Source organism: Psittacula echo, assembly GCF_963264785.1.
Source record: "Psittacula echo genome assembly, chromosome: 3".
NCBI classification, from domain to species: Eukaryota; Metazoa; Chordata; class Aves; order Psittaciformes; family Psittacidae; genus Psittacula; species Psittacula echo.
In genome coordinates, this window is record NC_137736.1 from 97,311,726 (window position 1) to 97,327,932 (window position 16,207).

The following is a 16,207-nucleotide window of genomic DNA, read 5'->3' on the forward strand; positions in this document are numbered from 1 at the left end:
GGCTCTTGGTCTACCCAGCTGGTTCCAAAGAGCCTCTTGCCTCTGGTTACTTCATGCATAGGCACACACAAAATGGGGGCTTGGCCAGGCTCTGGAGTCTCCTCAGCAGTTAGCCCAGACTCCCAATTCCCCCAGGAGCCAGCCCCTCCAGCTGTCTCATGCAGATGTATGCACATTTTGCCTGGACACCTCTGCCACTCCCAAGTATCTAAGCAGGCTGGTCCCACTTCATAGCCCCTAATGGTCACATACCAACACACGCACCTGCACTTGACCCAGCCACATGGGCCCTTGTCACCCACAGTCTGACTCAAGTTGATGGCATCAAGGCCCTCATAGGCACACACAGGAGGTAGCCCCTTCCCCCAAAAAACTATTAGAAACATAGTTTAATGAGGAGACAGGCCAGACTGCAAGGATAAGGACAGGGCACAGCCAGCCAAACATACTGTTCAGCCACCTGATTACACACAACCAGCTCACTTTATCCCTTTGCCCTTCTGTTTTCCCTACAATTGTTTTTTTCCAAAATATCACCCTTTCCCCAACCTTGGTCCCTCCCCTAGGCATCCCATGCCGAGTTGCGTACAATCCTGAAATGCTCTTTCCTGTGTGTCACAGTGACTCTACTCACCCAACCTGCAGGCTGACCCAGCAGAGCCTTTCCATTTACTCATCCAGTGCCTGGCCCCAGGTCCCCAGAGGCTGACAATCTCCAGTGACAGCCTTGGCAGGAGCCAGGTCAGGGGGCTTGTTTCTGTGATAAGGTTACTCGGGTTCCCCCACATGCCGCTGTGCCTCAGGGCTTTGCTGTGCGCATGAAGACAAGTCTTTTCATCACACAACCTATCACCCTTCATACTTCCCAGCTGAATATCCAAAGCCAATTCCAAGAGTATTTATCAAAGCCTTGGAAATAACATTTCAAAGTTCAAAGCTAATGTTTGGAAAGTTATCATGTTCACCACTTGTTTTAGGTTGTGAGGTTTAAGATTAAAAAACACAAGCACATCATTTATCAGATTTACTTACTCAAGTTGTTGCTCTTAAGTGTCAGGTGCTTGCTCATGTGTAATTCTAATAAACGCTTTCCAATGGTTATCAAGACACTTAAGCAATACAAAAAGCACCACATACCTTGTTGACCATATCATATTATATTTGCTTTATAAACACTCATGACTGTTAATGTTATTGCTAAGCAACTGGACTATCTATCATACAGTATTTACAAAGCACTGTCTATCAGCAAACAACTGATTTTGAACTCTTTTAGTTCACATTTCACAGAATTACACATCTAACTAACACTGAACAGATTTTTTTAAACTTCCGATAAATTATCCAAAGCACTGTACAAAAAACTTCATCACCATTAGCATTTAAAAGACTTGGAACTACAGAGAGACTGAAAAATGGGGACGTTTGGGTTGTATGGGACATGATAGGAAAGCTGAAGCTTTAATTATACAGCAGCTCTGTAAGGTAGAGGAAGTAAAACTAAAGACATTATCTGGCATTTGTGAAGTACCATTTTATGCCTAGAAGGTGAGGGAACTCTACTTACCTAACTGTTACAGCAACTGCAAAGATGCAAATCTGTTCATACACAGATGAAAAAGAATTAGTCAGAAAATGGAAGAGGAACAGACAAAGAGGAACCAGGGCTATGTTTCTTATGTCACAATTGAAAACCTGCTCCTTTCCATTGCCTCCCACGTATTACCTTCCCCAGTAAACACAACTGTGTCTTTCTCTACTAACACGTGGGGTGACAGCTCTTTCAGATCTCTGTATTCTCTGAAAAGCAGAGGTTTATTTTTATTTGAATTAAAACCTCAGTGTTTCCAAATTATTTCATCCCAATGACATAACTTACGTTCTGGCAAAACAGCTACTATTACTGAATAACACTCTAATGCCCCCTTCCTGAGTTTCACTGTTAAATGGTGAATGGGAATGCCTTTGTGCAAACAATTCTACAAAAATTCATGTTCCAAGAGAGCAGTGAGCTGGGCCAGACAAGCTGTGTGAGGGGACATGGCTGGGCAGCAAAGGGCAAGCAAAGCAGGTTTTCACAGGGTTTGTTCAGGGAGCAAGATATTAATGGCTGAATTTCACAGAGTCATAGAATGGTTTGGGCTAGAAGAGACCTTAAAGATCATCCAGTTCCAACCCCCCTGCCGTGGGCAGGGACACCTCACAACAGATCAGGTTGCTCAAAGCCCCGTCCAATCTGGCCTTGAACGCTGCTAGGAATGAGGCAGCCACAGCTTCTCTGGGCAACCTGTGCCAGTGTCTCACCACCCTCATAGTGAAAAATTTCAATGCAATGCAACCTGACATAACAAAAGTTGTGCTTTCAGCACTGCAGTTGTGAACTGAAACCCTGCTGGTCCCTGCTATGGAAAGGTCAAATATACAGCAAGAGTCAGCAGATCATTCTAAATGCCCCATTCTTCCACTCGGAAGCACCATCTCAGTTGAATGGTGTAAGCAGCCATACACTGGCTGAACAGCAGCAGGAGGAACTCACATATTGCTATTACCATCAGGTCAAAACACTGGGTAATTTTAGAAGTACTACACAAGAGACATGCTTAAAATAGACAGATGAATGATAGGAATTCAGAAGGGTGGATGAGACTACAAAAATTCTGGTTATCAAGTGTGTGGAATTGAATGCTCTACCGGCTAGAGATTAACCCAAATATTAGTTAGGCAGGAGCTTCAGAAAGTCTATGGCACCCACACAGCCATATGCTTAGGTTATACCAGACATTCCCAACATAAATGGCCTTTTTGGTTTGATCCTTCCCTCATCATTATTGATTTCTCATCTGTACTATTACAGGGGAAGCTGTGGCATCACTGTTAGCACCCTGCAGTTCAACACAGACATCACCACAAAGAACTACACACAAGTAGATATACAATGGATTTAAGCCATTTTAGCGCAAACACTGACCTGTTAGCATAGTCTGTGAAGTTTCCAGGACAAAGAACATATCTTTTCTATGTTGAACATGAAAACGGAAGCTTCAGTTTGCTTGTAAAGTCAACATTACAACAGCTGGGGCAGCAGGAGGAAGAAGTGGCCAAGGCGATGTCATACTCACCAAGTGGAAGTGGGGAGCCAAACAAAAGAATATTGCTACCCTCTTAAAAAGGAGAAAAAAAATCCCAAAATCTTCCAAGGCAACACTCTTAATTTCAAAGCATATGGCTAACAACAAGTATTAGAAGCAGAAAGAGCAAGGCTGGCAAGAAAGGACACAACAGCCTACCTCTCCAGCCCTACGTCTACTTAACATGCACTGCATTAGTAAAAACGTGTTCCCAGTTGAAGAATTAACTTAAATAATCACTTCCTCAGGGTAAACAGTTTTATGAAACAATACACATTTAATATTTATACAATGACAGTACCTGGCATCATACAAGTCTGAATTCTCTGTAGATGACCGACTATGTATCAACTCTTGTCTTCATGTTAAAACGTAAAGTGTTCCGGAGATTACATCCCTGAATTTTTCCAGGGAGAGCTGGGGAATACAGGAGGAAGTAGTACAAGGCAGACAGATCCTTTTAAATACATTGCATATGCTTACTCAGAACAGTCATAGGTTTTAAAATCATATCTAAGAGCCACATTATTTTTCACTATAACAATAAGAGAAAGGAAACCCCATCAGTGTCAATGAAGAACTACTCATGTACTCATATACTGGGATAACTTTAGTATTAGAATATAATAGTGTCAAATTTGTACTGGTTTAATTCCATTAGCAAAGTAACAAGTTGGACCAAATTTAACACTAAGTCCTGGCACATCCAATTCTGCTAGAATGTGGATATCGCAGTGTTAACAGTATGAAGGCATGGAAAGAAGCCTTTCAAGAAGTTATCTTTAGATACACATTAACAGCTATATATGGCCTAAAATTCTCAGAAGGAAATATTACAGAAAGACTTAAGAGAATTTCACCAATTTCAATCTTCTTGATCAGAGAAACACGAATTTAAAAATCCCCAGCCAAACTGTTATGACTTCACGACTCAGGTTACAGAGGAAATGACTAACTTAACATCACCAAGTGTCTGTTAAACTTAATCAACATTATCTTAACTGTTCTTTGTGCAGATCCTCCTTCCATGTAAGATCACGAGTGCAGTACTTCGTTCAAAGTATACGCATGACGGAAGGAAAACAAAAGTCTTTATGGCTCAGCGAAGATGATTTCCTATTGTCACTTACACTATCAGTCCTATTTTAAAAGGCAGGCAACAAGACTTCAGTAAATTACGCCAGTAAATTTTGGTTCCTTTATTGTAACAACTAATCTGCGAAGACCAAATAAAAATTGTTCTATGTAACATCAAAATAAGCTCTAAAAAAATGATTGGTAGAAAGCAAGAATTCCAGCCTCAGATTTATGTAAGCACAGTTAAAAAGTTAACATCTTACACAGCTTGGTTGTAAGTCGTGTATCTGTACAAGCAGAAATCACCTTTTTCTGCATGTGAAGCACCATCTGCAAGCAATAAACTCCTCTATCTTGTTCTGGCCTCCAGGAATGTGAATAATGGCCTCTCACACAAAAGTTACACAGCTGGAGGGGGTGCCAAGATAAACCTGGTGTACTTCTGTTTACTGTACTAAGTCCTACACAATTGTTAAAGAGTTCCCACGAATAGCCTCTCCGGGAAGCCTACATCTTGCTTCTCCCTGCACATGCCCCAAACTACACCACCTATTCTGGCATGCTGTTACAAATAGGTTTCCAACAGCTGTTAATATGCCCTAGGAACACAGCCCCTAGATGTCCTAGTGAGATGTCAGAACAGACCCTCTTACCAGCACTCAAAAGACTACTTAACACAGTGTATGGAGAAAAAGCAGTGACCTATATGCACTGTCATCTTCAAAGCAACAGTGATGTCAAATATGCATGTTTTAGAGACAGAAGGTACCTCATAATTTGCAAGACAAATACAACAGGCAACTATATCTACTAGAAATACCGACATACTCTTCAAGGGCACATCAGCTCACAGAGCATGAATCAAGACAAAGATGCCTCAAAGATAAGATACCACGAGCTGGTAACAGAGTGAGATAGCATCTGTCTGTCCATAAGGACCACAACACATCTGAAAATTCAGAAGAAACCTCCCAGAGAGGCCACAATGCACCAACAGCTCCCCTGCTAATGCCACAGAGATTCCTTATGACTTACCCACAAATGCAAAATTAAAGTGGTCTTAATGAATCCTCTTGAGTTCTTAAAGACATTTTTGTGAAAAGTCTTTTTATAGATGGCACCTCCTCAAAACGGAAGTCTGTGGTTGATACTCTGGTAAATACAACATAAAAGTACAATAGCAACCTCAGCATTCAAATCAGTTTTTAAAGCAAAAGGATTTAACTAGGGCTCTTTTTTTTCTTCCAGTGGGACCTTTGGTCTTATATGCTGCTATGGCCATGACTGAGAAATGCTCAAGTCCACCATATGTGAGTTCAGACAGTACTGAAAAATTAAGCTGCAGGTCATGGTATTTCATTACCATTTCTAGAGGACACAATTCTCACCTTCCTCAAGCCCTATTTCACTTTATTACATGTTTCACCAAGATAGCACTCAGGTACTAAGCCATGGGAGTGGCAAAGCCACCCCTTGATAAGTATATCTAGTGTTGTTTTATGACACAAGGAAATCCCTTCTGAAAAAACCCACATTCACAAGTACTTGTCCTGCACCATGATTGCACAGTCTTCATATTAATTTACAACCTCCATCTTTAAAAAATACCTGCTCTTCATCACTGTAACAGCTACCACGAGCAGATCAGCACCTTATTTCTTTAAAATTCCCACTTAAAGATTGAGAACTAAAACAACCAAACAGCACAAATGTTGTAAAAAATCCGTGCTGCTTACATAAGCCATCTCTCTTACTCAAAATGCAAATCAGCGACCACTACAAACCGTGTTAATACTTCACTTAAACACGAAAGAATTAACTGACTTAATGCCTTATTAATCAGTCTGAGCTCAGCACTTAAACCCACTGCCCTTACAGGCCAAGAGCATTCAGGTCAAGTCAAAAAAGCAACCTACAGCCTGGAAAAAATACAGATGGCAAAAAAAAGCTTCCTACAGCCCTACCTAGTGACAGAGGAGCACCACTGACCAGTCACTGCTCCTCATGGGGCCAAAACCATTCAATTACACATTAGTGCAAAATCATAAATAACTACATAAATGTAGCATAATAATATTGGTTTGGAAGGCTGGGAAAAGGTTATTTTAATGTTCTTCTCTATTTAACTATTAGGTGGTGGGTTTGATGGACTTCCAAGTCAAAAAGAAGAAATTCAGGTTTTCAGATGCTGGGTTTGATGGACTTAAAAGGAAGATATTCAAGTTTTGAGCCTTCAAGGCTGTTTGCAAAAGTGATATTCTGCACCACCACACTACTTCTATCTATAGAAATACACAGACCTATCTATATATGTATTTATACAGACATAAGCATATAATTTTGCTTCCACAGAAAAATATACCTGATACTCCAACAGGCTCTTACAGGCTGTGGGAGTTTGGAGTTCATACAAAATCATGCTTTTAACTTACAAAACACTTAAAAAGATACCAAGAGTAATTAAAGGCTTTGAAGCTGTAGAAAATAATATCCTCTCTCACTGAATGCCCTCACTTCAAAAATAGTCATCTGCATCCTTAACCCAACCTCCTTACAACCAGAGGAACAGCCTTCCCTGGAATCCTCACAGAACTTGTTATCTTAGTCTGCTTTCTGCAGGCAATCACATTCATTGCTTTAGTTTGAGCTTATTTTGGGTTTAGCTTTCATTTTAAAGGTCAGTATGAGCGTCTAGTGCCATGAAGAAGCTCTTTAAGATATCAGAATATATAACTTTTTTTTTTCCACCCTTCAATATAAATGTCATACAATACACAGTACCACCTCCAAAACTCTTCTTCTGTGCAAAAAAAATACACAACATAGTGCTATTTAACAACAGAACCCTTTGTAACCCAACATACACATATTTGTGTATATATGTGCACATATTTGTGTATATATATGCACACCCCCCTACAGATAATACTTATGGGTTGGAAAGATACTATTTTGGTTTCTCCTATAGAAAAAGCATAAAATTTTATATAAAAAATTATATATTTAGTTCCATTACCTGTAAGAATGCTTAAGTTTAGCAAGAGGCTAACACAAACTCACAGCTGAAGTTGTCACTAACAGCACAGTACAGGAGAAAAACAAACCCAACATAAAAACTTCTAAATGTTTAGCTAAAACCAATAATCTTTCTGCTACCTTTTCACGAGGAAAGCACTACTACAAACCCAGCCAAAACCAAAAAGGGTCAGTGTATTAAGGACAGCAACTAGGCAACAGGGGCAGAGTACTTATTAAAAGCAGAAGGTCTTCACTAGCAAAGCCTCACAGGACTCATGAATATGAATTACTCCTTTTTAAAACAACTCAAATCTGTGGGGTAAAAACAACCCTAACTCAAAACAGGGTAGAATCCCCAGGTTTTGAAGGTAATTATTTTTGTGTTATGTTAAAAAGAAACACTGTATCATCTATTCTATTGTACTTCATATTATAGGTATGGAAACTCTGCCTTAGTGGGGTTTTTGTCTTAAAATCCTTTTGTCTGACGGCCTCTGCTTAAGTTGGAAGTTTGAGGGAGTAATTTTCAGCTTTGGGTGCAAATGAGGAAATTCTAGTTCATCTAGGGTGTAGATAAAAACCTTAAAAAAGCCTTAAAACCCAAGCTAATTAATGTTTGTGCTGAAATACCATCCATAGGTCTCATTTAATAAGCAAAGTCCCCTTCTTAGCATCAAGAGAAAAAGGGAAGGAAAATGCATCCTGCATTATTTCATACAGACTAAGCTGAAATTTAGATTTGAGGGTGGAGGTGGAAACAGCATTCATAGCACATTACAGTCACTATACTTCTAGGTTAAAAAGTAAATTCCTGTATTTTGATACAGGTCAAGGCTTCTGTAAGTATCAATATTAGTGTATTTAATAAATCAGATTATGGATCACTTTAACCTAGAAAATTCATTGCTTTCATCTAACCTGCAAGGATTCTCTGAAGGTTGGGGGGAGTTTGCTAAGTAAATAAACTCTCTTTATTATGCCAGAAATTAAAGAGGCAACACAGGAGTGAAGAAGGGAGAAAGAAATATGGGAGCCTGGCAGTTTTATTGTACTTGCTTTTAGCTGGAGCAGGAAAAAAAGTTCTTTCAGGCAACAAGAACACCTGCCTTGCAGAAAGCCAGTCACAACATGATTTACTTCAGTGCAATCCACAAAAAAAAAAATGCTCTAAGAAGTTTCCCAGGAATAACTGAGTACCACATGCCAATCAAACTGGTGAGACTATTCACTGAAAGAAGGCTTTACGCAGTGTGGTTCTCACATAGCTCCCATCTCTAATTCTGCACTCTGCGCAAAGAAACAGATATGAACAGCTAGTAAAGTCACAGTGTCTTGCATATACTTCAGCATTTACATAAAGGCAGAAAGAAGTCTCTCTATAAAATGCACTGAATCACAGAGTAGCCAGATTTTGAAACAGTCCAAGAAGGACACAAAACAGATGGTAGATCTGGGTGACACAGCATGGCAATATAAACCATTCACTACTGAAGTGTAAAGGCAAGTGGAGATCTGAGATTTCTCTTATCCATTCATACATGGTGTTCAAGCCCTTAGAAAAAGTTGTAAGGAACAGGCAAATAGCCCAGCCCTTTGATCCTTATTAGACTGTCACCAAGACTACAATTTTTAAGTCTTTTAAGGAAGCAGAAAATTAATTCAAAATAGTAACTTAGGTTCAATTACAAGCAGGAATTTGGGTGTTAAAGATTACCTGAAGAGACAAGCAAAACGCCCTGCAACTTTCAAAGTACTGTCACATTAGAAGCACTGGTTTGACTGCTGTATTTGAGTCTTCCAAGTAATATGTATTTTTGGAGAGCAATGTGAGGAGTGATATGGGGACAAAAGTTTCCTTGATTTTTTCTTAAACATTTACTCTCTGAACAAGCCTGGTATTACTGTTTCTCTTTCTCATTTGCAAAAACTGCTTTATTTAAAAAACAGTTCTGAGCTAGTTAAAAAGTAGTATTACAGAGACCTCACTAACGTATTCCTTTAACAGGAATAGATGGGAAAAGGGTCCAAAGCAACCAACCAAAAATCATTAAAATTTTGCATTAATAGAAGGTAACAGATACTTAGAAGATTTATCACCCACACAACGAAAAAGAGAACAAAAACATCAAAAAAGAAATCACTTCTTGGAACACTCTTCAGCATAATACATAACAGAAGAAAGCATTACTGTTCCCTAAAATACGCAAAGTAATTTAATCATTTCATCAGCTGCTTTGTAAATACTGTTTTAAAAACATCAAGAGATCAGTTAAGCAACATGTGAAAAACATGAGTTGCATTCTAGGATACTGTAGAGGTAAAACTGAGAAGAGATTAACACATGAAAATCTAAGAAGTTTATTACAGCATATTCTCGTTTTTACAACGACCTTTATTAGGAAAGAAGTTCTGTCTGTAAATGTCCCTGTTCTGATGTCCTTATCAATTCTTTTTAACCTATTTCTAATTTTAACTAGATCCAGTGGAAGGTTATAGCTTCCAAAGATACACAATCTCTTAAAAAAACCAAATGGACAAGTCCAGGAGCCCTTCTAACTCCTTTCTACTTTTCCCTTAGAAAAATCTGCAGCATTAACTCAACTGTATTAGACACCATTAGGTGCTAAACATAGCCTCTGACCAAGGCACAAAGCAGCTTCAAATCAGCGCTTATACTTTATTGAACACCAGAACACCTAACTGCTCCAGCTTACAGATCTATTGAAGTACAGACTTTACTGGTGGCATTGCTAATTGGGGTGGGAGGGAAGTGAAGCTTAGCTGCTACAAGTGGTTTTCTGTCAAGTCTACTGCCCGTTAAGGGAGTTTCTATTATTAGCTGGCTGCTTGTTAACTACAGGTCCAGAGCTGTTCCAGTATCCAGCTCAACCACAATTTCTTTGTAGTCCTGAAGTCACACAGGAACATCCCATTTGTACACAGCAATTGTGCTGAAGTCAGCTGTTCATTTACTCATACACGCTGCCGCCTGATTTCATCTCTCCATTGCTTACACACTCCTCACAGATTTCGCGCATTATTTTTTCATGCTGTCTCACCTAATGCCGAGTGCTACCAAAGATCAGGAAGAGTGTTTTAGAGTATTTCACATTTCACTGTTCTGGAAAGTTCCAGAACACATGCCAGCAAGAGCCGTGTGAAAATTCCCCTGGAACACTTGCATGATAGCAATACTTTCTCAAGTCACAGCTTACATGTGTTCAAGGTAATATCCAACATTTTCCAGAGATTCATGTTTCACATTCGCATGCTACTACACTTACACTCCACATTAAGCAGTATTTCCTAGCCTTCCATAACACCCTCCCCTCACTCATAAACATCCGGATATACAACCATAGGACAACATATCAAATGAGAACAGAATTAAAGTTCTACCTTATGGAGCTGAGATTTCCCGATTCTATGCCTTAACCTTCCTCTAGCTATCAGGAATGAAGCTTTGGACAAGCAGGTAAAAATCTGTTACTTGTCAGTAATTTTTGCAAAGCGACTTTGCTAATCCAGTCTTTCCATTCTTCCTGTAGCTCCATGCAAAGAGTACAGAGCAATGTATTTCACCTTGTCTTTTAACAAAGGTTTCCTACCACAAGCAGCAAAAGGTTTGCAAGCTCATGCTGCCTAGGCAGTTAAACCAATTTTAACCAAAGTAATAAAGAGTGCATAAGCTGAAGAATACACCATCATATTTTTACTAGTATTAAGACTATGAAAGTATCTCCCCTTCAGACTACAGGTTCTCTGTAGCACTGTTTGAAGAGTCTTTTCATTTTTCACCAAAAAGCTGAAATCAAAGCATGAGACAGGTAATTCACCCAAATACCATACCAGTAATTCAAAAGATTATGTGAAGTGATACTAATATCTAAAGAATGCTTCTCCTGATTAGCAGTTTACATTTGCTGGCAATCTGTCTGCATTATTATTATCACACTTACTATTACCTCCAAAAGAGATAATTCCACTTAATGAATAAACCTCAGCTCCAAGTCAGCACAAAGCTAAATTGGGGCGGGGGGGGAACAAACAAACAAACAAACCTATCCAAATCACATTTCAATCTTCAACAGTCAATTTTGATCGCAAATATATTTATGATCATAAACATCTTGTTATTTGTTCAAATGCTATTTACTTCACAACTGCTATCTTTATCTGAATTCAGCAAGAGGGGGTCACATACTGGTAAGGCTGAAATTGCTGAAGTAGCTACTAAGAAGAAAACTCCTCAAGTCACATGCACCTCTGCAATCTCTTACAACCATCCACCAGGACAGATAAAAATTCTTTTGCCCCATAAAATTAATACCCATTTGTGAAAGACTTCTTCACTTACTGTCCTGTAACAGAAGCCTAAACCCCCCAGATTTTCCTGACCGCCATAAAGCAAGAAACATCAGTTTCGAGCAGGGAGAAAGAAAGGAATGCCACCCATGTGCAAGAGTGGATCAATGAAACTAAACAATACAGGACTGTATCCATAAAATCACAGAAGGGTTTGGGTTGGAAGGGACCTTAAAGCCCATCCAGTCCCAACCCTCTACCACAGGCAGGGGCACCTTCCACTAGACCAGGTTGCTCCAAGCCCCATTCAACCTGACCTTGAACACTGCCAGGGATGGGGCAGCCACAGCTTCTCTGGGCAAAATAGTATTAGAACAGTAATTTTATAGTCTTAAAAACTGGGGGGGGGGGGGGGGGAGGAAACACACCTAATCAAGGAAGTGTCACTGTCATCAGTACACGCCATTTAGAGACAACCCAGTTTGAGTAGCAAAACCCAACAATTCCTGAAACAACCCACCAACTCACCTCATGTTGCTGATAATCAACTTATGGACCTGGCTCAGGAGCTGGGCACCAATTCTTCATAAAGTCCACACAAGAAATGAAACTGGAACATTTGTTTTCAAATGTTCATTTTGATTGTTTTCAAAAGAATGCCTTTTTCCAGTTTTCAATTAAAACTGCTTTTCTAAACTAACACCTAAAATTCCATTCATTCTTTCAGGGATCAATAACAGAGGTCTGGCAAATCTTTCGTCAATCAAAAACAAAACAAACAGACAAAAAACCCCAAACAAATCACAAAAAACAAAAAACAAAAAAAAAAAAACAAAAAAAAAAAACAAAAAAAAAAAAAAAAAAAAAAACACCACAAAAAAAAGAGCTGAAAAAGGCTTTTTGTCACTGCTACCTGGTTAAATCCCAATGACCTGCAAACAGGACTGGAGAAATGAAATCCAGCTTACAACACATCACTGCTGATGGAACCAGTCTGGCTTTCAGAAGCTGATGGAAAATTGTTACCCATCTTCCTCACTGTAAAAGGAAGGGATCACAAACACTCCAGAACCTATGCTTTTTGTTCTCATTTCTCATTTATAAGAATCAACGTTGTTTTCTGGTTTACAAAAGGGACACATTTTTTGATACATCTCCCTCCCTTAAACTGTTCTAAATTGACAAAGCATCTCTCATAAGTGACAAATTTAGCTCTGCCTGAAGAACAACCTCAGCAAGATTTTCCCCCAGATTCCCTGATCAGAATACCTCCTCATTCTCAAGGCATCCCATAACAGAGAAAGAGTTGCAACATAAGCCACAGAGGGTGGACAGAAGGTGGAAAGAAGAAAGCAAGTCTTTCAGGTTAAACAAGATAGCTCTTCTGGGACAGGAAAAAGGGAGCTGTCAACAGCCAGGATTTCACTGCCTGGCTATGAAACAATTAGGAGGAGCTGGCATCTGGTCAAGAAGATGTAAAGGATTACGTGGAGTAAGTTAGGTAGCTCAAATGCTCAAGGAATCTTAAAAGGAATAGAAAGAGGAAAAATAGTAACGCTGTCTGTTTTATGAAATTCTGTTAGTACTGGGGATTAAAAACCTCTAAAATCATTGTGTTTCCTGGCATTCTGGAGTCAGTCAGAAAAGTCACTCAATATTCATACAATTATGTTAAGTACAATATAAACAAGAAGAAAATGGTTTCAGATATCTTTATTTTTTAATAACACAAAGGCAGGAGTTATTGCTCTAAAGATGTATCCAGAACCCAGGATTCCAGCTGCAGAACTAAGAGCATGATAGTAACACACTAACACAATGGCAATAGACAAGAAGTATCAAAATACTGACGTAGAACAGCAACAGGCTTTTTGGCTTGTTTGGGGTTCTTTTCCTTATTGTGATGTGGGAGTTAAGGTAATCTTAGCAACTGAGACAATAACATTAGAAACAGTTCTCAGTGCTCCTATTAAGTATTTGATGGTCTTAAATTACCTTATTCTACAGAACAAAATGATCAACAACTGTGGTTGAGGCAAGCATACTTTTTAAGGAAGGCAAAAAAAAATACCAGACTTTAAATGGGCGAGAAGTTAGAAAAACAGGTATTTTCAACTAAAAGCACTGCTGGCACAGATCTCTCTCACAGACAGCAGTATTGATTTCCGAGACTCGCATATCCCCAGCTTCTAACTTCTAGATCACTCATGTTCAGCACACAATTCATGTCTATACCTGTAACAACTACTTAGTTTTAAGGTCATCACATACATATTTCCACATATGAAAAAAAAAGTATTGAATTTGATACATTAAAGTGACTTCTCTTTAAACTTCAAAGTTCACAAGTGTTACCGTGGTTGCATACTTTAACACATACATCTGACTATCAGTTTTCTAAAAATACCAGTTTATAAATTTAGCATTTTACTCGATAACCACAGAAGCATCAAGACAAAGAAGTTGGGTATTCACAGGGAATAAAAATAGGGCATTAAAATGCCATCCAACAGAGCCGAAATTTTTAAAAGTCCAGTGAAAATGGCTCACTACCTAAGTATGTACTTAAATGGCACCATCTGAACAATTATTTTTAGAATGTACTAAGACTGCAATCCATTCCAGCACAGTAAGAAGGCACAACTACCATGAAGCAGTAGCCTCAGGGCTATGTTAAGACTGCTCAACAATTTAAATAGGCTTGTGCATTTAATGAAAGATCTAGGCATTAGTTAAAAAACAACATTTTGTGGTAACTGATTTAGGAAATTAATTGGATTCAAGCACAAGCATCTGACTAGCTTACTCCAACTGCCAGAAGCAGAAAACAGGAAGACAAAAGTCCTCTTTACCTACTAGGAGTGGGTCCAGTTCACCCTCCTGCCACCTCTTCTCACACTCAGCTTCAGAACAAAGCTTTCCCCTTTCCTAACCTGAACATTAAAAGTCAGTCCTATTCTTAAAAACTAATTTCCTATGGCAAAAAGAACAAAAAGTACACAGGCATGCGTGTGTGTTGCTCACTACTGCCAAACATAAGGTTTTTATTTGAGATCTTGCAAGACCATTTGAGTACAGAATCCCTTAGAGGGGGAAAATGAAAAGCTTTCTGCTTTCTAACAAATAACTTTTCACTCTTAAAGCAAAATCTAAGTTTTTTCCACTTTCACAGCTCTCGACACTTTCAACATACCTTCTCTTGACAAACCCACAGGAAACCTCAGAAGATGCAGTACTTCCCATATTGCCCATTATGTCGTTTTTGGTTCACTTGTTTTTAAGTAAACTTTGAGAGTTTAAGGCCTAATTAAATACCATTTTCACAAGAAGCTTTTTATTTTTTCTAATAATTTAAATGGACTTTAAGTAGAAAAGGCTTTACAGATATAACACTCTGAACCACAGAAGAACCCTGCTTCACAGATTCATAGGGCATCTCCTATGTAGGAGACAGCATGCTCTGACCACATTAGACCTGTACACTCTTGAACTTGGATTTATTGACTGGATCTTCAGATAGGAAGATGTCAGGTTTAGGTTTTATAAAAGACATCTTCATGACATGGTAACAGAAGGACCATGGAAGGCCAAACAAATCTCCTAAGGAATGATGCATTAGAAGTAATTTTCTGCCTAGGCCTCCATTTCTAGGGCAGCTCTGTGTGATGGAAAAAGGAGTCATTTCTTTCCCAATCCCATTTTTGTCAGAAGATCCTGCTTAAGGAAGGCCAAGATCCAAACCCAGTCATCTTCCAGCAACATAAATGGCTCTCAAAATCTTCTGCTGAAGGCTTGTGATGCAGTATAAAGGTTAGAAGATGTCCTGAAGCAATTTGGAGGGAATGAAGAGGGAGAGAAGAGTCACAAGATGCACCAAAGTAATAATGCATGTAACATAGTTCCAAATGACTTCAACTCAGCATGAAAGAGGAACTGGCAAAATCTCGTTAGAATCCCACTGCCAGTTTTCAAGTGATTCCTTTTGCTAAAAATCAAAAGGAAATTTAGAATAAACTTCCTGTGCCAGCAATGACATAGCTGGAGAAAGAAAGTTCTGATTTCAGGCTACTGATGTTTGCAAGGAAGAGGCTGTTGCTCTGCACAGCAATGAAGCAAGAAAGGCAGAATTTACCTGAGCTGGTTTCACTGATTCCCCTCCTCTGGGCCAGAGGGATTGCTGATCATGTGGGTTAGTAGCACATCCCCTTTAATCAGGGTGTTTCAGTCTATTCATACGGACAAAGAAACAGGACTTAACCCATCAGCCACAGGCTCCGCTGAAGCAAGAATGTATTTACATGTTCAGAACTGGGGAACTTTTTCAGTGCTGGGAATCAAGCTGGATTTCAAACCCATTTGGCAGCCTCCCCCTTTTTGCCCATTCAAACCTAGCACTGGTGTGAAGAGACAGGGAGGAGATGAAACCTGTGTGGCTAAGGGCCATGTACGATCACTGGCCTTACCTTGGCCCCAGCCACCATATTCTGCTCTTGACTTTGTTTCCTATTTAGAAAAGGGTCAGACAAAGAATGTCATTAGTCCTTCAAAGAACTGAAGTACAAATATGACCCACAGACAGTAAGTTTATACAGAAGCATAAGAAACATTCTTTCCATGTGCTCAGGATATGTTTTTCTCCTCTCTCTCCCCCACGTTTTCTCATTAAACTGCTCATACTC

At 39.3% G+C, this 16,207-nt stretch overlaps 1 protein-coding gene across 6 annotated transcripts in view; it reads right to left on the bottom strand.

Annotated features, from left to right (window-relative positions):
* Positions 1-16,207, bottom strand: part of TSC22D1 (TSC22 domain family member 1) — a gene marked incomplete at its 5' end in the record, with an annotated part of 95,433 nt that overhangs the window by 39,729 nt on the left and 39,497 nt on the right. For 3 of the 6 annotated variants that reach the window (XR_013956451.1, XR_013956452.1, XR_013956453.1), the window contains one exon: positions 13,237-15,351. The exons of the other annotated variants lie outside the window; for them this stretch is intronic. Of the gene's footprint in view, positions 1-13,236; positions 15,352-16,207 lie in introns of those variants that run through there. 6 annotated transcript variants of the gene reach the window in all.